Source organism: Heliangelus exortis, chromosome 20 (genome assembly GCF_036169615.1).
Source record: "Heliangelus exortis chromosome 20, bHelExo1.hap1, whole genome shotgun sequence".
Classification (NCBI taxonomy): domain Eukaryota; kingdom Metazoa; phylum Chordata; class Aves; order Apodiformes; family Trochilidae; genus Heliangelus; species Heliangelus exortis.
Window position 1 is genome coordinate 10,742,652 of NC_092441.1, and position 24,993 is coordinate 10,767,644.

The window sequence follows — 24,993 nt, forward strand, 5'->3', positions numbered from 1 at the left end:
GCCTGCATCACCTCCCTATAGCCTGCATCACCTCCCTATAGCCTGCATCACCCCCCTATAGCCTGCATCACCTCCCTATAGCCTGCATCACCTCCCTATAGCCTGCATCACCTCCCTATAGCCTGCATCACCTCCCTATAGCCTGCATCACCTCCCTATAGCCTGCATCACCTCCCTATAGCCTGCATCACCCCTCTATAGCCTGCATCACCCCCCTATAGCCTGCATCACTTCCCTATAGCCTGCATCACCTCCCTATAGCCTGCATCACCCCCCTATAGCCTGCATCACCTCCCTATAGCCTGCATCACCTCCCTATAGCCTGCATCACCCCCCTATAGCCTGCATCACACCCCTATAGCCTGCATCACCTCCCTATAGCCTGCATCACCCCTCTATAGCCTGCATCACCTCCCTATAGCCTGCATCACCTCCCTATAGCCTGCATCACTTCCCTATAGCCTGCATCACCCCCCTATAGCCTGCATCACCTCCCTATAGCCTGCATCACCTCCCTATAGCCTGCATCACCCCCTATAGCCTGCATCACCTCCCTATAGCCTGCATCACCTCCCTATAGCCTGCATCACCCCCCTATAGCCTGCATCACCCCCTATAGCCTGCATCACCTCCCTATAGCCTGCATCACCTCCCTATAGCCTGCACCACCTCCCTATAGCCTGCATCACCCCCCTATAGCCTGCACCACCTCCTTATAGGCTGCATCACCCCTCTATAGCCTGCATCACCCCCCTATAGCCTGCACCACCTCCTTATAGCCTGCATCACCTCTCTATAGCCTGCATCACCCCCCTATAGCCTGCATCACCTCCCTATAGCCTGCATCACCTCCCTATAGCCTGCATCACCCCTCTATAGCCTGCATCACCTCCCTATAGCCTGCATCACCTCCCTATAGCCTGCATCACCCCTCTATAGCCTGCATCACCCCCCTATAGCCTGCATCACCTCCCTATAGCCTGCATCACCTCCCTATAGCCTGCATCACCTCCCTATAGCCTGCATCACCTCCCTATAGCCTGCATCACCCCCCTATAGCCTGCACCACCTCCCCAGCAGCCACAGCAGGATCTGGGTGGCTGAGGCATCACAGCCCTGCTGGGCAGAGGGTCAGGGTCTGTGTGCTCTGAAGGGCTCTTCCTCACCAGCCAAACGTTGATATTCACGCAAGGGTAAAATCCTGGGTGTACAGATGTCAGCCACAGCCCCTCAGACCTGACATTTAACATCCCAAAGCCATTTATCAGTTGAAAATCCCTGAGTCACAAGGCAGACAAGTTAGTGGTTCATTTTTCTGTGCTTTTGTACCTTTCTGACTGCCTTTCTCCTTCTGTCTATTGAACTGCTTCACTTGGCTTCCCCAGTGATCCCAATCTCTGCAGCTCTCCTCAGTGCCACCATTGTGCCCCACAATACCCCTGGGGCTGTCCCATCCAAGCATGGCCACTCCAGTTTCCCCATCAGTTCCCCCACACTTTAGCAGTGCCATCCAGCTCACAGCTTTTCTGTGCTCCCTGAGAGGGGAGACCCCAGGGAGCTGCTCTGCCTGCCTTAGCATTTTAAACAGCTTTACTCTGAACTGGTCAGCTGAAAAGCACAGCTTTCTACAGAAAAGGAGATGACATCAGCTGATGTGGGATAACCATGACAACCTCCCCAGATCAGCAGGGCCACAGGCTGTTTGAATATGTGAGCAAACGTTAGCTCTCAACAACTTTCTAAGCAGGACTTTCAGTTTTAGTTGGAGAAGGCAGTAGTGCTGGTGGGAGGAAATATTTCCAAAACTTTGCATTCCTACCTGACACCCAGCTGACATGAGGATAAAGAGGGATACTTCTGTAATTTGTTTCCTAGCAGACTTGTACCAGCACCAAGCAATTGACAGATTTGCCAAAGAAATAGACTTCAGGATTTGGGACATGATAAGACACCATGAATCAGCCTCCTTGCCTTTAATCATCTGCTAAGAAAGCAGAGAACAAAGTATTTCAAAGTTTGGATTTGGATCGAAAACCACAACAAATCCAGCTTCTAAATGCTATTTTCCTATGGGAAGAGCACCATATCTGACTGGGATTTTCTTGCTCAAGTTGGGTTGGAGACTGTTTTTAAATAGGTTGGTGTGCAGAATTGAGAGGTACCATGTGCTGGCTCCGGAGAGGTTAATTCTCCACTGCTGCAGTTTAGGAGCATGGTTGCATTCTGGAAAGCCCCACACTTCTTTTCTACACTGTTGCTTTCCAACATATAAACTCTTTATTAAAATAAATAAGTGTAGGAGGATTAGCCTTCTGGATCCAGACTCTCTTACTCCCCCATTCTTAATAATGGTGTATTTATAAAACACATGTGTCCCATTTTGGGACAATTTAGAGTTTGCCTAGTACATAAATGCTTCATTAAAACAGCTGCTCACAATCTGTTAGTATAAATATTTTCCACCCTTTTCTGATCATCAGGAAAGGAGGCCAAGGCTAAAGCCATGGATCCAAACAGCCTGGATGTTGGAGGTGTTCACAATTTACATTCACATCCATACTTAAAGCTTGAGCCTACTATCCCTGGCTCCCTTCCAGGCTCTGGGAATGGCTATTTTGCACCACTTCAGTCCTTCCATATGGAGTAATCTCCAAGAGATGAGAGCAAAAGAGAACACAGGAGCCTTCCTGAGCAGCAGGACTTCCCTGGCTGCAGTTACAGGGACATTTCAGTCTGCCCAAAAGGCAGAGCCACTTCCACCACGGCCACCCCTGAGCATCTCCTCCTGCTCCAGCCTTTGCACCATCCCTACTGCTCAGGTGACCCTACAGCAGACTGCACCAGGGAGCTGATTCAGCTGGGAAAAATAAAGAATTCCCCCCCATTTTCTCATTTTCTTCTTCAAGTATTTACTACAAATGAAAAAAGAAAAAGAAAAAACCCCACAACAAAAAACAATTGCATTTGAGCAGAGCCAAAAAATAAATAAATAAAACAAACACACCAAGCACCCAGACATGAAGGATGCATCTCAGAGACCACAGCTCCAACCCTAGTAAATACTTCCAGTCCGAAACCAGCAGGTTGACTGCAACTGACACCTCTCATCCCCTATAAATGCCACCCTACTCTGAGACAAGCAGGCCCCAAGGGCTCTAACCTGGAGCAGGGAAGTCTCCTCCTCCTAACACATCCCTGCCAGCACTGAACAAAGAATTGTTCACTGGCCCAAAAGATCTGTTTGACTTGGAAAAATTAATCATGCCCAGAAAGGCAGTCTCCTTGAGATCTGGAGGCTCAATTCCACCTTTCATTAAACCCCTGCCCTTCTGGAATAACTGCAACCAAGTCAGCAGGGTCACATCTGATTCACACTGTGACTGGGGAACGAAACCTGAACCACAGGCTCAGATCATTAATCCTGTTATCTGGCTGCCTCCCTGCAGCAATCCAGAGAGGAGGAAGCCTCTTTATCACAGTTCTGTGCCTCATGATGAAATAATTCAACTGGATTAAATCAGCTCTTTGGGTGCATCAATCATGCTATTGTCCCCAGAGCAGGAAGTTTCCTCCTCAGCCTTTAGACACCTCTGCCCTGACCCATATTCCAAGGACTTCCCTGCACATTTCTCCTCTCCCTGTATTTTGCTCTTACTCACACCAGCAGCTGTGTCCTGTGAGCCAGAGCAACACAACGTGCTAATGAGCAGTCAAGTCAGTAACTCTCTCCATACAGGACCTAAGAGATGCAGCCAGTAATGCCCAGTGGAATTGTCAAGAAAAGCACCTTATAACTTCATAAACATTTCTCCGAGTTGTGCCACGGAGCTTTTGAAACTACCACGGAGCACCTGCCCGGACTGAAGTCTCTCCCAGGGACACATCTTCAAAAACCCTTAACTCCAGGAACTCTGGGAGAGCCAGGATGCTTCAGCTGCTGAATACCCCCAAGGCAGCACCAGAGCAAGGCCCCAGGCTTCATTCTGTCCCTGTGCTCTGTCCCTCTCCATGGGAAACCCAGGGAGTACAAGCAGCAGGCAGGGCAACAGCAGCTATCATCCTGGGCTATAAAATCTCTGAAAACATTGGGCTCTCCAAAGAAGCTTTTTCTCTCAAAACTGCTTCTTGACGTGGAGATGACAGCAAAACCCACATCCTAATTTTTGACTCCATCAATTTGCTGAGTCAGCTGACAAAAAAGATGACAGGCAAACAGTTTTTCCATCCCCATAGACGCTGCAAGGCTCAGAGGATGAGTTTTGGAGCATCAATGCTGCTGCTCATTCAGCAGTGCAGGAGGTAGGGGAAAAGCAGAATTTCCCCTGGGATCCTCACATCTAAAAATACTTGCATTCTCCAGGCAGGAAATATCTCCTCCTTCACAAAATGAGTCCAAAACTACCAAGGAGCCCCTCTGCTCCTCACTAACCCCCATCTGAACTCTCATCAGGGAATTAATTGCTTCTGTTTAGTGGAGACTCTGGGGGAGCAAAGCAAAAGTGATCAGAAAGGATCAATCATTGAGCTACGTGGGATTTGGGATGTGGGATTTGGGATCTGGACATGTGAACTTGACAGCAACAGAAGAGTCTTCCCATTGCATTATTTACTCTCTCAATATAAATATAAACCATCACTTCCTTGCATTACCCTCTTCCAAGTGAGAGCAGTGAGAAACAAGAAAAAAAAGGATTCCCATTTATATTCATGCTCTCCCCCCACCACCCCCTCTCTCTCACAAACATACATTTGCTTTGAGCCTCAGGTTAACAAAAGCCACAAAGCCCCACTTAGCCAAAACCACAACATTTTCCTTGATTTGGGGTCAAAACTGACAAGTTCTGCCTGTTTTTCTCCTGCAACCATCAATCTTCTCAGGTTCACTCTCCGAGCACCTCAGTTACACTGAAAAGTTCACAGACCTGGCACAAGTTTGGGATTTATTATTAAACCTGCCAGATTTCAGGTTTGATTTATGAGTTTTTCATACAGCCACGTTATCGAGTGGAGACAGAGCCTGCAGTGCCTGCTGTGAGGCATTCATAAAGCTATAAACTTTGAAGCCAAAAGGGACCACTTAGATCTGGGCTGACCCCCTGTATAAATGCAGAGCAGCCACCCCTCCAGCCACCCGCCAGGAACAGGGTCTTTTAACAACACTTTCATATATTTTCCTGTATCTGCACTGCTCTGTGGTTTCTAGAAGCTGCCTGCAGAAGAAAGAAAGCAAAGCAAGAAGGGAGGGACCCCTCACCCTGCCCTTGGCTCTCCTGTGGCTTGGGAGCTTTCTGCAGTGATGCTGAACACGGGGAGGTGAAGCTGCTCCAGGTTGTGAGCTGTGGACTTTTTTCCTCTGGTCAGAGCACTTCATCACCAAGCAGGATCATGGCTTTGCTTTTTTCACTTTGGTTCAGGAGGATCACTGCCTGTGTGCATTCAGCAGGGACTTCCCTCGCAGGGCAGGATTCTGGCTGTGCTGCACCAGCTCTGCTGCTCCAGGGCATCTGCCTTCAAATCACAACTTCCAGCACTTCCTCAGGAACACGAGGAAGGGAAGAGCTGTACACACAGTGCCCTGCTGGCAATCCACCCCCCCACACACCCAGCCCCCTCAAGCTTCACCTGCCATCTCCCTCCTCCTGCTGCCCCCAAACCTCCCCCCACACACAGAGGCACCCTAAAGCTGAGTTCCCCCAGCCCAGTGATCTGGAAGGAGCTATTTGGGGTGGATTGGGAAGCAGGATGGATTGAACCCCACAAGTCACTGGCACAAGCAGGGAGCTGGCACAGCTGCTGCCCCATGGGGCTGAATTCTGGAGAGCATCCTTGCTGTCTGAAATCAGCCTGAATTAACAAAGTTCTACCTCAGTTTTCACCAGTACAACCCCCTGCAAGCCTCAAAACTCCTTTGCACATCCTCCCAGAAAGGCCTGGTCTGAGCATTATTTGAAACATCTCAGCCATAGCATTTGCTTATCACACCAGCACAGTCCTCAGAGACCTGGAACTGCTGGAGCAAGGGGTGCCCAAAGACTCCCAACCAGCTGGGTTGGGTGCTGCAGAGGAAAGCAGAAAAAAAAAAATACTAAAAACCCCATACCAAACAAATCCCTCAGGATTCCCATCACCATGGCCCACAGCAGAAACAAAAATTGGGACCAGGTAACAATAACCCAGAAGACAAACATCCATCTGTGTGAGCTTCTAGAAGACTCCAGGAGAATGCAGAAAACGTGGAGAGGAAATGGTAAAAAGCATAGGCAGGAAAGCTTGGTGTTTTTTCACTCAGCCATATGTCCAGCATAAAATGGTTAACATTTTTTTCTTGGATTTGCAAGGTGACATTTCTATTATTTTAATATATTTTTAGATAAAAATAAACATAATTTATTTATTTCACATTTTAAACTCCAGAGCTGCCAAACGCAATCTGCAGAGACTTAGGGCAATTTACTGCCAAGGTTTTGGGAGCAGTCCCAGGGGCCCCGTTTGCAATCCTAACAACACATTTCATCTTCTGCACAAGCAGGAAGGGGGGGGCGTAGCAAGAGGAGGGACGGAAGCGAGGGCTGGCAGGGAAGCAGCTGATGTGCATTCGGGAGATAATAAGCAGAGATTACACACTTGGCAACACTTCTGCCCTGGCTTTCTAAAGCTCGGGTTCCCCTGGCTGTCCCGGAATGCCTCAGGTGGTTCGGTCTCCAAGCAGATCCCAGCAGGAAGCTCTGGGCCAGCCCAGCCGGGACCGTTCTCCCCTTTCAGTTTCGGTGAAACTCTTCAGTTCAGCTCCGGGCCAGCAAAGCATCTCGGCCCCAGCCCTTCCCTGCTTCCCAGGGCTCCACATCCGGCACTCCAAGTGGGTGGCACGCCCGGCTGCCAAGTTTTCGTGTTGAACAGCACCGGTGTGGTGCTACTGGGTGATTTTCTTATTTCTTTGAAAGAAAGCAAACAGCAGCGTGGCAAACACCAGAGCTAAGCCAGAGCCACCACCTCCTACCCCAGAGCTGCTGGCCAGGGCCCGTGGCAGCACGCTCAGGTCACACTCTTGTATCTGAACTCTTCCTTTTGGCTTTTAGCAAACACAAACCCTTGCTTTTCACTGCCTGGGAGCCTGGCAGGAAACTGTTTCCAATTCAAAGTCGCTGACACTAAAAGATTCTTGATTTGAGGGTGTTGCTCAGTAGAAAAGCAGAACTAGGAGCCCTTCAAAGCTTTCTCTACAGTTCCTCGATCACTTGAAGACAAGATGGCCAAAGCTTCACGAATTACCCAACATCACATCTTCTATCTGCTTCCTTAGATTCCTCAGCCCTGGATCCCTCCAAAACTTCAAGAGCTTCAGAGGAGCAGCACTTCACTGTAAAGATATTTGCTGGATCACCATGCCAGGAAATGGTCACAACCTTCTCTTTGGTTTTGCCAACACTCTGACTTCTGACAAGCATCACTCTGCCCTTTTGCTTTGGCACTTGAAGGTTTTCTGGCAGCACCCCAGGGTGCCACCTCCTCCCTAGGGAGCAGCTGGGTTTGGCAGTGGTACCAGAGCTGTGGGCAGTGTGGGACCCAGGGAAACCAAGGGAAGCCCTGTCCCTCCCTGCTGGGGGGTTTGTCCACCTGGGTGCCTGCACTGTGCTCTTCATTAAGCTGCAGGAGAAAACCAATGAATCAGCAATCCCCCCCCTGATGCCACCAAACAGCCCAGAGCAGCAAGTGTGGGAGACAGGCAGGAAAAAAACCCCAAACAAATCGGTTTTAGCAATGATTTTTAGGTGCTGTGACCCCAACTGCCCAAAAGAAGAAAGCAATCAGCAGCATCACCTCCAGCAACCACAGCTGGGTCTCTCTAATATGTATGCTAAGGATTCCATAGGAGATGCCAAAACCAGGAGGTGAATTTCTTTGGCCAGTGTTGGGAGGAAATATAATTAGAGACTGGAATAGACACGTTTGGACACAGGTTTGGTGCAACTGTGAAAACACTCAAGTGCTGAATTCAGCATGTGCTGAAACACTTTATTCAATTGTTCCAATTTAGATAGACACCAGACTGATGCTATTTATATATTAAAATCCTTCAGCTATTACCCATTTCTTTTAAGCTCTCTAGCTGCATGACTTAATGAATGAGTTTTGTCCCAACTACATCCACATTCTTATCTGTTCTGTGCATTAATTCTCAAAAGGAGCTTCAGTGGAGGAATTCTTATCTGTGCATTCATCAGCTCATACTCCCTAGTGAGGTCATTTCTGAGGTTTTTATTAAAAAGAGACTTTTGATTCTTGGGGTCGTGTTGCAAATTGTATTTTCACTAACCTAGGAGAGGTCAAAAAAGAAGTTGGAGTCAAAGAGCATCTCTGACTCCTCAGCACACGTGTGTCTTGAGGCTTTCAAAAATATACAATCCTACTGTTATAAACAGAGCACTCTTCTCTAAGGTCAAAAGCTTTCAAAGTCCAGAAAAATATCCTTTTAATTCTTTTTATGATTATTATATGTTTTTTCTCCTCAGAATAAGGGTGCACTAAGCTGGGACAAGACTTGCTCTCAGGGGCAGCATTTCACCCCTGCTAATTTTACGTGGTCAGAGGATTAACATGAACATTGGTGTCATTTCCTTTGCCAGGCACTTCACCAGCACACCACCAGCTATTTACTCAAGAGGAGGAGCATGGAAGTCAAAAGGGTGAAGATGAACAGCTTTCCTCTGAGCCCTTTTCAAGGACAGGAACACAGGAAGGTACCCTGGTAGGGTAAACCTCATGCTTGAGGCTTGCAATGGGCTCAAAGGTGCTCAGCTATGCAGGAAACACCAATTGCCCCAAAGACTTCAGGCTGTTCCCCACCCACAGTCACAGCCAGACTGACCAAGCAGGACACACACAAAAGCAAAAATGTCATTGGGATGGTGGGAAGGCTTCTCAGGAGCACTCCTATTTTCTCACACTCACATGCTTTAAGGTGAACACACGCTCAGCTGTCCTTCCAAGAACAGCTTTCACCTCTTTGAACAGGACAGAAGCATTTTCCAAGGGTTTTGCTGTATCAGGATGCCAGCTGGCAAGCTGAAGAGGAGCCAGCAGTGTGCCCAGGTGGCCAAGAAGGCCAATGGCATCCTGGGCTGGCTCAGGAACAGCGTGGCCAGCAGGTCCAGGGAAGGGATTCTGCCCCTGTGCTCAGCCCTGGGGAGGCCACAGCTTGAGTCCTGTGTCCAGTTCTGGGCCCCTCAGCTCAGGAAGGAGATTGAGGTGCTGGAGCAGGTCCAGAGAAGAGCAAGGAGGCTGTGAAGGGATCCAGCACAAGTGCTGTGAGGAAGGGCTGAGGGAGCTGGGGGTGTTGAGGCTGGAGAAGAGGAGGCTCAGGGGAGACCTCATCACTCTCTCCAACTCCCTGAAAGGAGGTTGGAGCCAGGGGGGGGTTGGGCTCTTTTCCCAGGCAACTCTCAGCAAGACAAGAGGGCACAAGAGGTCTCAAGTTGTGCCAGGGGAGGTTTAGGTTGGACATTAGAAAGAATTTCTTTCCGGAGAGGGTGATCAGACATTGGAATGGGCTGCCCAGGGAAGGGGTGGATTCTCCATCCCTGGAGATATTTCAAAAGAGCCTGGATGTGGCACTCAGTGCCATGGGCTGGGAACCACGGGGGGAGTGGATCAAGGGTTGGACTTGATGAGCTCTGAGGTCCCTTCCAACCCAGCTGATTCTAGGATTCTATGTTTGACTTGTGGAACACACAGCCCAACAGGACCACAGCCCCACTGCAAAGCCTTGGCTGCTCTCAGTCTGCAAATACCCATCAGGTCAGCAGCACCCATTCCCACCAAGGCTCCCTCTGCTCACATGAGTAGTAATTATCTACTGAGCAACCCCATGGAGATGGGGGGACCTCTGAAACAAGGAAAGCACATAGACTCTTCCCAAAGAGCAGTAACAGGACACCTACTTGTTACTGGTTAACTCAAGGTTTAAAAGTCTCTTTTGGAACAGCACAGGGAAGGCTTAAATGCTCTCAGGACCTCGGATTTTGAGGAGCTGCTCTACAATGTGATAATGTACACACTTTCTCCAAGCTCTTCTGTTCCTGTATTGATGCCAGGAGATTAAAAGGGTGTTGAGTGGTGATGAGGCTCTTGAGGGGTCATTAGCATCACGTGCAGTACTGGGGTTATTTTCACTGGCTCAAACCATCCTCGCCTGCTGATGAGCAGACAGGGGTCAGAGCAAGTTGCTGTGTTCATGGAAACACAGCCCTCAGGGGCTTCCCTCTCCTTTCTCCAGGACACTCTGGAGTTCTCAGCTGAGCCTGAAGCGATTTTTCCAAAGTCCTGAGCAAGGTCTCCTCCCAGTTGCACTGCCCACCATCACAATTGCTTTGGAACCACAGCAGCAGCTCAAGGACTGCATGTGTGGAGCTATCCCAGCCAAGCCCTTGGCAATATGCACCACGTGTGAATTTTACCAGTCCCAAGGCCAGTGTTCATTATTCATAAACAGGCCACCTCCTTTCACATGCTCAGACAACTTCCCCCTGAAAGCCCTCTCAGCTTTACACAACCCCAATAGCTCAGTTGTTCTGCAAAAGTCAACACCCAAGGGCAATATGGATTTAACAATGTGTGCAACAGGGAAATGTGGAAGTCAGGTGCATTTCCCTCCCCTTCTGCACCAGTGCTGCCTGGGCCAGACCCTCCCGTGCTTAGAGACAGTACCAGAAACAGTGGGATCCATCCCCACCATTGCTTCTGTCCAGGATCACCTCAGTGAAGTCTCTCATAATTCTGCTCCTGCACTAAGCTCAACAGCACTGGTGAGAATGGCACCCCCAGTACCACCGTGCATGGAAGGGGATGAGGTGGCACCTGCACGTTGAGAACCTCAGGAAGCAAAAGCCACCAACAGCCACCATGAACAGGTATAGGAAAGAAAACCAAAAGAAGGGCCTAGAATAAGAGCAGGGCTGAGAAGGACCTGCCAGAGCAAAGCCAGAGCTGCTGGCAGTGTCCTCATGAGCAGCCCTTGGCTTGAGCTCAGCATATGCCATGGGACAAGTTCCAGGTGAAGGGTAGGATGAGTCTCAGAGTGGGATCCATTCCCCCACCTCCCACAAACTTTGTATCTTTGACTCTTTTGAAGCCTACTTGCCTTCAGCACTGACAGCACCTGTGTCAGCACCATGCTGCTCACCAGGACAACTGGCCCTGTGGCATGAGGTCAGAAAAAAGCCATTCAGTAGTTAGTCAGTCTTTTTGAGACCTCAACTTGACATATCTAGAATGTTTTCCCTACCAAAGACTTCCAGAACCTCACAGTCTCTTGCTGGCATTTTATCTCCTTCCACAGCCTGACCTTTCTGCATGGGTAAGGCAAATGCCAAAAAAAAAAAAAAACAAAACAGTAGTCAATTTTTTCCCGCCTTTCTGAGCAGGGAGCCTGACAGGAGATCAAAGCACGCAGGAATTTAACCCATGGAATAATAAAAGTCACAGAGAACAATGTGCTGCTGATGGGGGAGTTGTGCCATGGCACAGCAGGGAGGGCCCAGCCCAGCTGAGAGCTTTTCCCTGGAGCTGGAGACCAAACAGAGCAGGGGAAGGGGGAGCTCTTGTTCATTTGAAGAAAGTTCTGTTTTTTTAAAGAGGATCAGACTCAGCAACCCCACAGCCAAGAGAGTTTCCCACTGGTGTTAATAGGTATTTTGCCTTCCTTTAGGTAAGCAGCCCCTTGCCACCCTCTCACTCTGCAATGGTGACTCCAGTTACCTTCCCCACTGCCCACTGAAGGGACATTTGGCTTTGCATTCCCAGTTGCTCCACCTTTTTGTGCATCAGTTCCCCTTGCTCAGCTTTCCTCAGGTAGGGCTTGTGTAGGTAGAAAAGTCTTTTGGAACCTCCATCTGGAGAGCAAGAGGAAAACAGAGTGTGGATTGTGGAAGTTATGGTCCTTCCTCTGCTACAGCCTCCTTTTTGCTTAGGGAGATCTCTCATTTGTCCCAGACTGGGAACCATTGCCAATCCCTCAAAAAGCAACTGAGCAAGAACAGGAACAGAACCCCAAAGCCCTCCCACCACCCCATAGGAAAGAAAAGTCAAATTGCAGGACAGAGACAAACCCAACCTCCCAGTTAGCAAAGCCAACAGCCCAGTGCCCACCTCCAGCAAAGGGCACCCTCCCAGCCACACAGGAGGAATTCCACATGGATTCCTCATCTCCCAGAGGGAGGAAGTGACAGCTCCACAGCTGCCAGCCCAAGCTGAGGGGTTGTTGAGCTGCCTCCAAAGTAACACACAGAAAGGAAGCAAAGTTTCCCTTGTCCCACTGTGGGTCGCAGGAGACTCGCTGCACCAGAGATAAAGCCCCTCTCTATTCACCTCCTTCTTGCAACCCCTGCTGCCCCCACACCAGCCACGTGGGGAATGGAGCAAGTGAGCAAAAACAACCCCTGGCCAAAGGATGAGAATTAGATCAAGCTCTCATCAGCAGACATTCCTCCATGGGTGCAAAGCCAGCTGGGGCTTTCAGAATGCCACTCCTAGAGCCATACCCTTTGGCCATGGCAGCTGTGGCCTGGGGTGATGTTCCTGCTGCCACAGAGACTGAGCAGTGGGTGAAAGACCTCAGAAAGACAACACACAACCACTTCACTTGCTCTGTGAAGAAACCCAACCCCACTTCTGTCACTCTGATGGAAGCTGGAGGCAGAAATACCAAAGAAAACAAAAATCGAATTGGACCTTACGATTTGGACAAAGTTCAAGGCATCTCCAGCAGATCCTCAGGACAGCTCCAGAGGCCCCACCAACTCTCCTGGCATCCATACCACGGTCAGGGTTTGGTTCCTGGCATCTGCTGGGGCCTCTGCTCTGGGATTCAGCAGATGAAGCAACCAGCCCAGAGCTGAACCAGTCAGATGCAAAACGACTTTACTGAAGTTTGAAAACATCAAGCTAACATTTTCTAGCCGTGCTTTATTTTAGCATTTTTGCACATCTCTGCATTTTGATGGCTTTGGCATGCACCTGAACCCATAATGCCATAAAACAAGCTGATCTCTTCATCCCTCTGCTCCAGCAACACCAAGGAGCAGTGGAAAACTCATGTAAGTTGCTTCCAATGTTGTTAAGTCTCCAGATGTAATTCCAGACCAAGAGCTTCTACTAAATTTATCCAAACTCTGAATAATGCTCTGAACTTTCAAGTGCCTGAGGAAAACAGTCAAATACAATACTTTGGACTTCAAAAGGCACCTCAGTAGTGGGTGCTCCTGGACCAGCATAAGGATTAGGGATATGATACCTCTGCATGAAAACATTTTTTAAAAAAGAGAAAGAAAAAAAACTCTGATGGGAAAGACAGGTAACCCAAATTCTCTCATTATATACCAGCCTAAACCTGCAGAGGAGTTCACAGAGGCACAGCAGAAAAGTCAGAAGAGATTTATCAAGCAGGTTTCAAGAAGGGAAAGGATGAATGACAGCTCTTTTCTTGAAAGGGAAAGAAAAGAAACATTAACTCCTGGTGTCAAAATGCTGTAAAACTGGCTTTTGAGTCAGCACAGCATAAAGCTGCTTGTAAATGGGGTAATTGGTTTGTGTGAGGTCATGAAAATAAACAGGCCTGCACTTGTCCATCCCCTGGAGCAGAGTCAGCTGCAAGACAACATGATGCAGGTACAGCACAGGTGAAGGGAAAGAGATTCGTGTTTCATGCAACTCATTAATCAGGGCTAAAGTACAACAATAAATGTAATTATGTGAAGGGCTAGGTATCTGATAGCTGGGAATTCCTATCCACTTTGGAGGAGGGAAACACCATGAACACCGTGCCCATTGGCTCCATCTTCAAAATCTCCGTGTTCAGCAAACTCACTGAGTCCTCTCCTGCTTTGCAGCTCCTTTTCCTGGTGTGAAGTATTTAACAAATTCATCAGGACTGAGCAATGATGGACTGGAAATAAGAGACTGGCAGATGTTGGAAGGGTGGCAATGGATGGAGCATGAAGCATGCAATGTGGTTCAAACATTTAGACACTGGGAGAGCTGCTGGAATCCCTTCTGTTTATGTTTGCAGACATCTCCATCAAGTAGGGACTAATTAAACTCTACAGCAATTGGGTGATGGAATGATTTATTTCCAAAGCACCCTCACAGCCCGAGGCTTTGGGAAGCACATGGAGACATGAACCTTACTCCAAGGAGAAAGAAAAGCACTGCAAGCAGCCCCAACAGAGGGCAGGCAGAGGAGCAGAGGGAGGAGCAAGCAACAGGTCAGCACAGAAAGGGGATGTGCAGCTTTGTTTCCCTTCAGCTCAGGCTCTTTAATCGTTGCAGGAGTGGTTGAAGAGTTCAGGGAGAGATGGGAGTGGTGCCAAAAATTAAATCTAAAATAAAAGATACTAAATATTACATATCCCAGTACAAAGTGTCCCACTTGGAAAGCACAGTCCAGCACACAGAGAGAATCCCAAAGGAGAGATTCTGCTGGTGAGCAGACAAAAATGAAAGAGCCAAACCCAGAAGGAAGAACTTGCCCAGTGTCACCATGGCAGGTCCAGGGTCAAGGCAAGGGGAGGGTTTCCAAACTTCCACCTATTTAAAAGCTGCACTTCCAAAATATGACTTCTACCTGGATTCACTGGCTTTTGAGAGGGCAGAGACCAAGGGGAAACACAACTGTTCCAGCATAAAAGAGACGTGCCAAGAGAGGAAGGACTTATTCCAGAAGGGACAAGCAGCAGGAGCAAAGGCTGAAGCAAGGGAGACTGAGGATGGACATTAAGAAAGGCATTGCTACCACCAGGAAGTTGAGGTCTGGAGGTCCAGACCCATTACTGGCATAGGACTTTTTGGTTGCAGGAGGAGCTAACCAGTGCCTGGAAGTCTTTTCTGGTCTTGCTTGTCCTGAATCCCCTTCCCTGTAAAATGATGAAGTGGAAAAATGACAGCAGCCTATCTGAGAAGACACGGAGAACCAAAGGCATCTTGCCCTGCCATGGATGGGGTCATGACACCAGATCCTCAAAGCCAAGGACCATGGGAATTCAGCTTTGCATTCAGTCCTGCTTCACAGCCCGTTTATTTTACATGTTTATTTAACATCTCCATGAATTGAAGCAATATTATTTCATAAAAAAAAAAAAATTAAAAAAACAAAACAGAAAAAAGCACAAAACTTGGCTTCACTTACTCAAACATTTGGACAAGGAAGGAAGAAAGCTCAGCTCAGGATTTGGCTGGTTTAAAGAACAGGAATATGTAGCTATTAGCCTGCTGTCAGGGGTTCAAAACCAGCCCTGCTGGAGGAACTGAGCAGGATTGTCATCTGGCAGCTGTCTGGGGAACCTCCCTAAAAGAAGTCATGGCCTCAGCCCAGGTCCCAATAGACTCCAGTTCTGCAGGGACAGGGAGCAAGGCAGCACCCTGATTTTCCCTGGAGAGCAGGGGAAACCAGGGACCTTCTGGAGGTGCAAGTGTCCCAGCATGAAGGGGCTTGGGCAGCTCTTGGGATGCCCACATGTGACCAAAAGAAGAAAAGAGTCAAACCTGCACTGGACCCATCCAGACCCACCAGACTTTTATCCTCCTGGCATCTCCCAAACCACGCAAGTGCCCAGAACAACAAACACCCAGAGCAGGGACTGGTCAGGAAAATGCTGCTAAATGCTTTAGGATAATACCAACGGCACCAGGTCATAAACCAGAGCTGCCAAGACCTAAAACAAATGAGGGTTGTTGGGGCCACTCACCCCTCTCTCCCCTGAGAATAACATTAAACACCAGGGCAGCTGCAGAAGCCTTATTTTTCTAAGGCAGCTACCACCCCTTGCCTTTAAATCAAGACTGGATGGGTTTTTGGAAGACATACTTCTGTCAAATGCAAGTTATTGGGTTCAGTAAGGGTTGAAGTTCTGTTGCCTGTGCCGTACAGGGGGTCACAGCCTGGATAATTTAAAGTCACTTTTGGTTCAGATATCCATGGAAAATAAAAAACTATAAAGCCTCCCATATTAGAAAGGAAAACAGCAAATAATAAAATTATCAAATCCAGACAGCCTTTGCCCACAGAATAGCCATGAGCAGAATGAAAGTTTTTGGCTCATTAATAACATTTGGCTCATTAATTATCAGGCTTCACGTTAAATACTAAAGTCTTCTCCTTTCCAAATGAAACAAGGTTTATGGAGTCATGCTGTGTGCACATTCCATCATATCTTGCATGTGAGCCTGTTATCCACTTCTGACAGGGACTGGAGATCAGAGAGATGAACTTACTTCAGGTTTGGCAAAAGACAGAAAGTGGGTAGAAGAAGAGCTCGATTTATGCTCCCAGTGAAAGAAAGGCAGTAGCAGAAAAATCAGTCCTTTGCACACCAGAAAATCTCTTCATGGAAGGGCAAGAAGTTAGGGGTTCCCTAACTGTGGGGAGGGAAAACGTTTTGATCAGCATGGGCATACCCTGGGAACTCAGGCAATCTTTCCTACTAGTCCAGGTTTTCTAGCATCCAAGAAGGACAGCACTCAGGCTGCACTTTAAATACAATTAATAAAACTTAAATGAGCCACCAGACACCAATCAACAGTAAACTGAGCTCAAGTAGTTTCAGTACTCACAGAATTACTTTTATTTATGGCTAATAAGCCACAGCATGGATGGCAGAGCCTCAGAGCAACTCACAAGCCTCCCCATCACACTGCCTGCAGCAGGGATACCCCAGGGGCTGGGGCCAGGGGTTTGCAAGCCCCCTGGATGTGCACTCCTAATGAGCAACAGAGCTGTCTGTGAGGCTTACACAGCCTCCATCAAGACAGAGCCTAATTTAACAGTTTATTCTCTCCGTATTCTACTGGAGAAGAAAGGGAAAAAAAGAAAAAAGAAAAAAAAAGGCTATTAGAGCTTCCCCCATGGGTTGGTTATTGTTGGGATTTTACTCTGGTTGCTCAGGCACCCCATGCAGAAGACAGCACAGACAGAATTTCTGCAGTGACCTCATCCTCCTGGCTGGCAGACACTGCTTGCACTGCATCCCTGGCTGGGATTCAGCAGGAATATGGGGTTTGCTTATGTCCTTGGATATGCAACACCACCAGCATGGCTGTGGGAGCAGAGACTGCTCCCAGGCTGTGACTGCAGGAACCCAAGAATGTAAAATGGTGATTTATATAAAGTCCTGGATAGGTTTCACCCCCATCCCTATACAAATGTCACCCCCATCCCCATATCATTTAGCACTAAAAAAAAAAATATATATATTTTCTCATACAAAATCAGATATAGCTTTGATGTAGTTTTATTGGTTTTAATCAGGGACAACACTACAGCACAGAATTATCTCTGCATATCTAAACTCATCGTGGCCTTAACAAGGAACCCCAATGGAATCAAATGATTAAATGCATCTTTAATCCAGAATTAACCTATGGAAACTGTAGGAAAGGCCTAGGTTTGATTAGGGCATACAGATCACCCAGGACAGAGGTGTCAGCAGTGCAGGCTCACTCCAGGGCTTTGCTGCAGTCAGCACAGGACATGCACACTTTGAGAAGCAAAGAACTCCAAAAAAGGAAAAAAAGAACCTAAAAATTAAAACTCATGCCTGACCTGCACCTCATGATTGTTCTGCTTCACAGTGGCAGCTAACTTTATTTTCCAGAGATAACATTCTTGTGCATCCAACATAAACTTAACATCTGAGGACTTCTGAAACCCCTATAGTTGTGTGTGTTTATTTGAGTAGATGTGGATTAATGAATCTGCCTGTAATTGCTGACACTTGTCATTTATGCAGGTTTGCCCCATCAATATCTCACAATATTTGCTTTAATTTGGGCAAAACCCAGTTTCCTTCACAGCAAATCATCCTGAGCAGCCTTCAGAAAGCCTGTTCTGGGCAGCTGAGTTCACCTGAACCTAACGAATGAGTAAAATCAACTGTGAATGGGACAGTCAGTTCTTTCCATGGAAATTCCAGGGTTTTAGCAACCACATGCCAGAACTGCCCCTCGATCTTTCCCCAGGCTGGATGCTAGGCTGAATCAGCCCCTGCAACAGCACAGTACTTTTTTATTACCAAGTTTTCCTTTACCTAACTTAAGCCAAGTACCTTTTTCCCCCCCCTCCCGATATTTCTCTCCTTTGGGCTCTCATTCCTGCATCTGTAAAAGGCCAGCAGGAAAATCATACAGAGGGCATTATATCCAGATGCTGGATATGAGAAACCAAGAAGTTTTCCTAACTTGAGCTGCTCCATATGCAGAGCTTTGCTGTGCCTGATGCTGCTCTGCACAGCCCATGGGCTGGCAGGTGCTGCCTGCTGAGGCCAGCACATTTTTCCTGTAATTTGTTCCTTTACTAGGTTTCAAAACATATTTAAATTCCAGCTGACATGACTAAATTATTGATTCCACATCAAGGTGTGGATTTATGGCTTGCTTTGAGAGCTGGAGAGTCTGTTTTTAAATGTGCTCTCTGTGCACTTATACCCACATAGAAAATTAAAAGCTTTGGGGGAAAATATAATTAAAAATCAATGGAAAATGAAAGAGACAGTGTTACACTGCTTTTAGGACTGCTGAAAAATGATCCCTTTGCTGTTGCACGATTCTTACACAATGGGTCAGGGTTATGATCCTCATCTTGCCTTACAGCACTGAAGAGCAGCACACCCATGCAGGATGCCCACTGCAGAGCAAAGATCCCTGACAAAATCTTGTCCCCTGTCCTTGCCACTGCAGCTCAGCCATCTCACTGCACACATCTGCCTTGGGTACTCCAAGCAAAGAGCTGCAAGAAGCAGCAGAGACCCCAAACACCCCCTTTGCCCCAAGGTCTGGGTCTGGCAGGCACACGCTGGGGCATCAGACTGCTGGAGGAATCCAGGAACCAGGGCTTGGATTCAAAGGAGAAAACAGCAAGAAACTCCCAAGCCAAGAACAACAATGCAGCCTGGGATGGTGCTTTACACTGAACAAACACAAACTGATTTATCAGGGCACTGACTCCAGCTCCTGTCTGAAATAGCACTGGCAGCACTTCTGAGCACTGGCAGAGTGCTGGGCATGGAGGGGGAAACTCAACCCAAACCCTAACCCTAACTCAACCCAAAGAGCCTTCTAGAGGGAATTAGACTACATCAAAACATGAAGAGAGGGCAAAATCCTTAGCACTCCCTGGGAGCTTTGTCACTGGCTGCAGACACAGTGCACTTAACCCAATGGATCCAGGCACAAGAGAGGCACTGGAATGAAGTCAGCACAAAAAAGAGGAACCACAGCCACACACTGACACACACTGCCTGCCTGTGCCAGGGGCTGGGCACACCTAGCCCTGCAGAAAGGGGCAGTTCAACCAAAGGCATCTCAGCTTGCTCTAAGTCACTCCTATGTCTAACTTTATCTTGTTTTCAGTTTGCCCTGGTCCCCTTGTTGAACACAAGTTGGTTTGGGTATCAGAGGGCTCCACACGAACCTCCAACCACCTACATGTACAAGTGAAGAAGGAAATTCAAGCAGAGCTGTCAGCCTTTCCCAGTGGCACCACCCCTGCCCTTTCCTGGCATTGGTCAGAGGAGCAGCCTGAGCCACCAGAAAGCTTCAGAGATGAACCATTTCATGTCACACTTCTGTTTTGTCAGCTCTGTATTTCCTGTAAGCATCAGGAACTTCGAGTACTTCTCTAAAACACATCTCCAGGTCCATTCAGTGGTAATTCCAATGGGATCAGAAGGCTGTCAGTGGGTGACATGTCCAGGCACCAGCTCAGCTCTGCCTCTGCCACCTTCCCTGTCAGCCTCAGGTCCTTTGGGACACACAGCCCCTACTGATGGCCTCATACTTGTGCTTAGTGAAAGCACAACGTGAGAGAAAGAAGAAAACCTCAACTTCCACCTCCTACTCGGGAACTTTTGCTTCTTTAACAGCTCCTTTATTATTCCACCAAGTCACCCATATCTCTTCACAAGTAAATAGAGGCTGCCCCGTCAGTTCCAGGGGGGGTGGGGGAAGAAAGGAAACTGTTTTCTCTCCGCGGTATCAGCTTTCAGTGTGACACACAGTTCACTGCAAAAACCAAACAGCCCTAATGAGGGCGGCTGTGCAGTTCCTGCTCCCGGTGTCAGCTCCTCCTCGGCTCTGCCCGGCAGCACCCAGCCCGTGGCAGGGGCAGGGATGAAGGGAATGGGGCCAGCTCCCCCCAGGACCCCCCCCAGCAGGGTCCCTCTCCTCGGGGGACAGCCCATGGGAGCTCTGTGCTGTGACTCTGCAGCCAAGCCAGGGTCACTGCACCCCCTGCTCTGTTTACACCACATCAAGGGCTGGAAAAGTGACGCCGTGTGACTTGACACCCAGAGCAGCAGTGCACCAGGGAACCCAGATAAAGCAGCTTTCTAAATTCGGATGGTATTTGGCAAGGAGAAGAGGCCTGGGGGATTTCACTGAGTGCCTGAGGCTGGGGTCAGCCCTTGCAAGGGCAGTTCGGATGTCCCTACATGGAGGGGTCAACACGTCCTAAGGAAGCTGCAAGAGCAGCACCCTCAGAGGATTCCATGGAGCTGGGCAGCCCTTTGGAGCACCTCCTCTAATCCTATGGGCTGCAATCCCTGCAGCTGCATCCTATGGGCTGTGCTGGGCACTGGAGAACTTGCCCAAAGCACCACATTTCCCTGCTTACCAGATGTAGGTCTGAGCAGGTACTTCACATGATGCTGAAGGAGGATCCCAAGGAGGAACCCACTCCAAAGGAGCAAGCTGTAGGTTGCATTCAGGCTGGCCCATCACCCTCCAGTACCTCCTGTGCAGGCCCTGGCAGAAGATTAGAGCTGGCCATCACCTCCCTTTTCCCTCCCAACTGGAGGGGTCAGAGTCCATCCCCTCTGTTTGCTCCCAGTTGCCTTTTCTCAGACTGTTTTTCTTCTCAATTATGACCAACAACCCCTGTTTTAATTAGACTCCTGCACCATCACAATTATTTCCTTATACATCCTTGCCTTTTATCTGCCTATCAGAGAGCTGTCTGTCAGATTTAGGATGCCCCGCAAAGCTGCTCTTCAGGCTTTGAGTGCTCCCATTGACTAAGGACAGGATCCCAGGCTGGGGAAACCGCCATCAGATCCTCATTCTTCACCCAGCTTTAATTTACTCCTGACACCAGGAGTCCCAGGCTTCTCCTCTTTACCTTCATTGTGGTCTCCAGGCACTGACAACAGCCCCGCACTCAGCAGCACAGGGATGGGGAGGAATGACACCCGAGGAGCCGTTGCCATGGACACAGACAGGGGGTCCCTCGGGGTTGCCATGGCACCGGGTGAGACACGAACCACCGGGACGAGGAGAGGAGGAGAGGGAGGACACACCCCCCCCAGACTATAACTATTTGTAGCCCATGGGAGCACCCCGCAAGTCAAGCAGTTCCCCTTTCTTCCCCCAGGGAGCCTGGGAGGTTCCCCCACCCACCAGGGCAGTGCACAAAAAAAGAGTTGTCCTGACCAACCTGGAGACCAAACTAAAACCCACCCCGGGTGCTCGAGCACGGCCAAGGGCAGGATTTGGCTCCAATGAGCTGCCTGGTTTGCATCGGGCAGTTTCTGGCATGAAGTCCTCATCTTTACCCTCATCTTTACCCTCGCTGGGGCAGGGTGAGGGATGGTGCCCCAGGCTCCTCAGAACCCTGGGGGGTTTCCTTCCTCCCTGGGAAGCAAACAAGACAGAAGGATCCCAGGATGGATGGAAGGGGAACTGCATGGCCATGGGAAGGAGGTGGCACGGGAGGTTCATCCTCTGGCCAGGGACAAGCATCTAGGGGACAACTCCCAAGTCACCCGTGCAGCCAGAGTTGGGTGGAAAAGGTCATTTGCCCAACCTGGGGTGGTTTCCACAGATGGAGAAGCTTCCCCCAGCCATTCCCCACAGCCTGCAGAGAGGTTGCTGCTGCTTTCTGAGGCTCTGCCATGCAGACCACTGCTCACCCTGCCAGAGATGTGGCTTCGTCAGCTGCCAGCACTCAAGTACTGTGTTATTTAACATTCACTCTGATGTCCCATTTCACTGGTGATGTCAGCCAAGAGGTATTTTAGGAGAGGGGGAAAAGAAGCCCAGCATAAGCTGTGATCCAACTTTGCTTACAAATTGAGCATCTCCCTTCTTTAAACTGATCCTCTCCTTCTCCGGGCCTTCAAACTCCTATCACCCCTAAGATCTCCTCATAAGCAGGGGAAACCAGCAGCAAGCCAGTCAGCTGGACATGGTGGTGAGAGCAGGAGGAATTAGTCTCCATAATATCTGAAAAGAATCAGGACTACTTCATCTCCTTTCCCCCTTATCAGTGGTCTCAAATATCACTTTAAGAGGGAAACGCAGGGGAAATTCCTGCAAATCTTTCCTACAATTAAGGAATTGACAAGATTTTTCAGCTTTTTCTCTGTGTTTGAAAAATTACTACATAAAGAAAACAATCTTTGTGGAGCATATAACTCACAATAGGCTGAAACATTATCTTAAACTATTAGTCTGTTTCCTGCTTAAGTAAATATATTAGGAATGGATATCTTTCTCAGGCAGCTTAAACACAGAGGTATGTAGTCTCTCCTGCTTTTGAGTAGCATGCTGTTTATGTTGTTACAAGCACAGATCATATTTATAGCTGAACACTGTGAAAGTGCAGGCAAGCTGGGAAACATTTGTTAGGTTTAATGATCTTTTATTTAGCTGGTGCAGAAAAATGCATCCCCTCGGATTGATTTATGACATGAATTGTACAGAAGCCTTCTTCCTCAAGAAAAGAAAAACCTCGAAAGGTCAATATGACATTTCAGCTTTCTCAAACACCCAGCAAAGATGTTCACAGACCAAAAAACCCAGCCCAACAAGCTGGATTGGGTTAGAGCAGGGAAAAGATAAACCACAGCTAAAGATACATTTCAGGACAAAAAGCAGAGCAATTCAAGTCACCTGGGCTGGAAGGCACCCATCCTGCACCACAGCAGCCCCACTTCACAGCCTGGGAAATGCATTGCTCCTAAAGCACCCCAAGGCAGAGGCTTTGCAGGCTCCAAGGAAGGGGCTGACAAAGCCTTTTGGCTTCTTGGCATCTCCTTCATTTGACCAACAGGCTAACCAAGGCCCAGCCCTCTCAGGCTCAACCATCAACTCAAAACCAGAGATGAGAAGAGTTTTTTCTCAGCTTCTTCCAGTTGCCTGAGCTGTCTGCAGCAAGCATCTGCTGTAGAGAGCAAGCCCACAGGGGCAGATAAACCCTGCAAACCATGCAAGCCCTCAGTCAAGGAGTCAGTCAAGGTTTGGCCATTTGATACCTTTAGCCTTGCATCTCTGCACTGCTGCAGAATTAACTCAACCCTAGACCAGCCTTTTCCAAGCAGAGAAGTCACCATCACAGGGCTCTGCAGCCTCTGCTCAGCTTCTGCTGCTCCTCCAGGGCAAAGCATGTGCATGTATGTACTAGTATTTGCTGCCATAGGGGTAAGAGCTGCCTGGGAACTGCTTTTGTGGTCGTAGGAAGGGAGTAACATGCAGAGACATGCACCAGAGCATCCCCACCAAGCCAACTGCAGAGCCAAGTGAGCCTGAGGGACCTGGAACAGGAGAGGCTCCCCAGGAGGTGACCATCCCTGCAGCCCCAGGGTCCACCCACATACATCCCTCTGCCTGCCATATCCCTGAGCACCCACCAGTCCCACACAGACCACTTCCACTTAGGGGCTGGGCACTGATCACTTGTCCAGGTCCCTCATCCTGATATATATCCCCCAGCTTTTCCAGGCACAGTTTAGTGCTTGGCAGGGATGAGGAGGGAGCTCCCAGAGCCCAGGCCAGCAAACACCCCCAGCCCTAACCCTGAACCTGCAGGTGCCTCAAGCCAGCCCCGCTTTCCCAGGAAGAACACAAGTTTAGTACTTGCTGAAAATGCTTCAGCAGCAGAAAAAAGGGAAAATTTGCCTCCAGAGAGAGTTGCACAATCCATCCCTGGGTAGAAGGGAACACACACCTGTCAGCTCTCTCTCACAGGTACAGCTTGAGAGGCTTCTCTGGAGGCTTTGTACCTCCCCAGGGTCTGGTGGGCTGGGGTGGAGAAGAACAAAGGCAGCCAAGGGAGGCTGCTGCTGCCTCACCGAGCTTTCCTGACAGACACACTGCCCTGCAGCACTGACCCAGAGGGGCCCTGCTCCCTTCTTGGCTGCCTCTGCCTCTTCCCATCACCCAGAGCTGTAAGGGGGGGACTGCAAGAGCTGCTCCCCACCAACCCTGTTCTACCTTTGTCACCACTTGGCAAGTAACAAGTTGAAGCAGCAAATAAACAGGACATAAAACCCCAAACAAAGCCCTCATCTCAGCTCCCTTGTCCTTATCTGACCGAGTTTGACATTCTAGCCCACAGCTGCCGGGGAACCAAACCCATGGGTGCTGTTCTGAGGTGGCAGTTTCACCCCCAGCACCACCCTGACCCTCCCTGCACGGGCAGCTCAGATCCAACAGCACTTCCCAAGCCCAACATCTCCTGAGCAGGCAGCTCCAGGTCTCCTCCAGGAGCTGCTCTCCAGCTGTGCCAGCCTGAGGATTCCTGGTAAACGGCTCCCACCCCACACCCTCCAAACCCCTCGGGGCTGTGCAAGGCCTCAGCCACACAGCTCCCAGGTACTTCACCTCTCTGCCATGAAGAAGCAGGGATGATGGGGGGCTTTGTGCCTTTAACAGAGCTGAAGGAGAGGAGGGGGCTCCTCCCTTGCCCCAGGCCCCAGCTGTCCCCATGTGGGGGCAATGGCGGCCGCGCTCCCCCTCAGCACCACCCCTGGGGGCCCTCAGAACAACACCAGCCTGCAGGAACACTGCGAGAAGCTTGGACTGAATGGTTTTTTCCTCCAGAAAGACTTCACCAGTCCTACCTAGAGTTTATATTATACCAGTTTAGCAAACTAAACAAACTCTCCTGGCAAAGTTTCCCAGGGCTGCTTGGCTGGAGCTTTTCGGCTCTGCCTCCTTTGCTCCAACCCACGA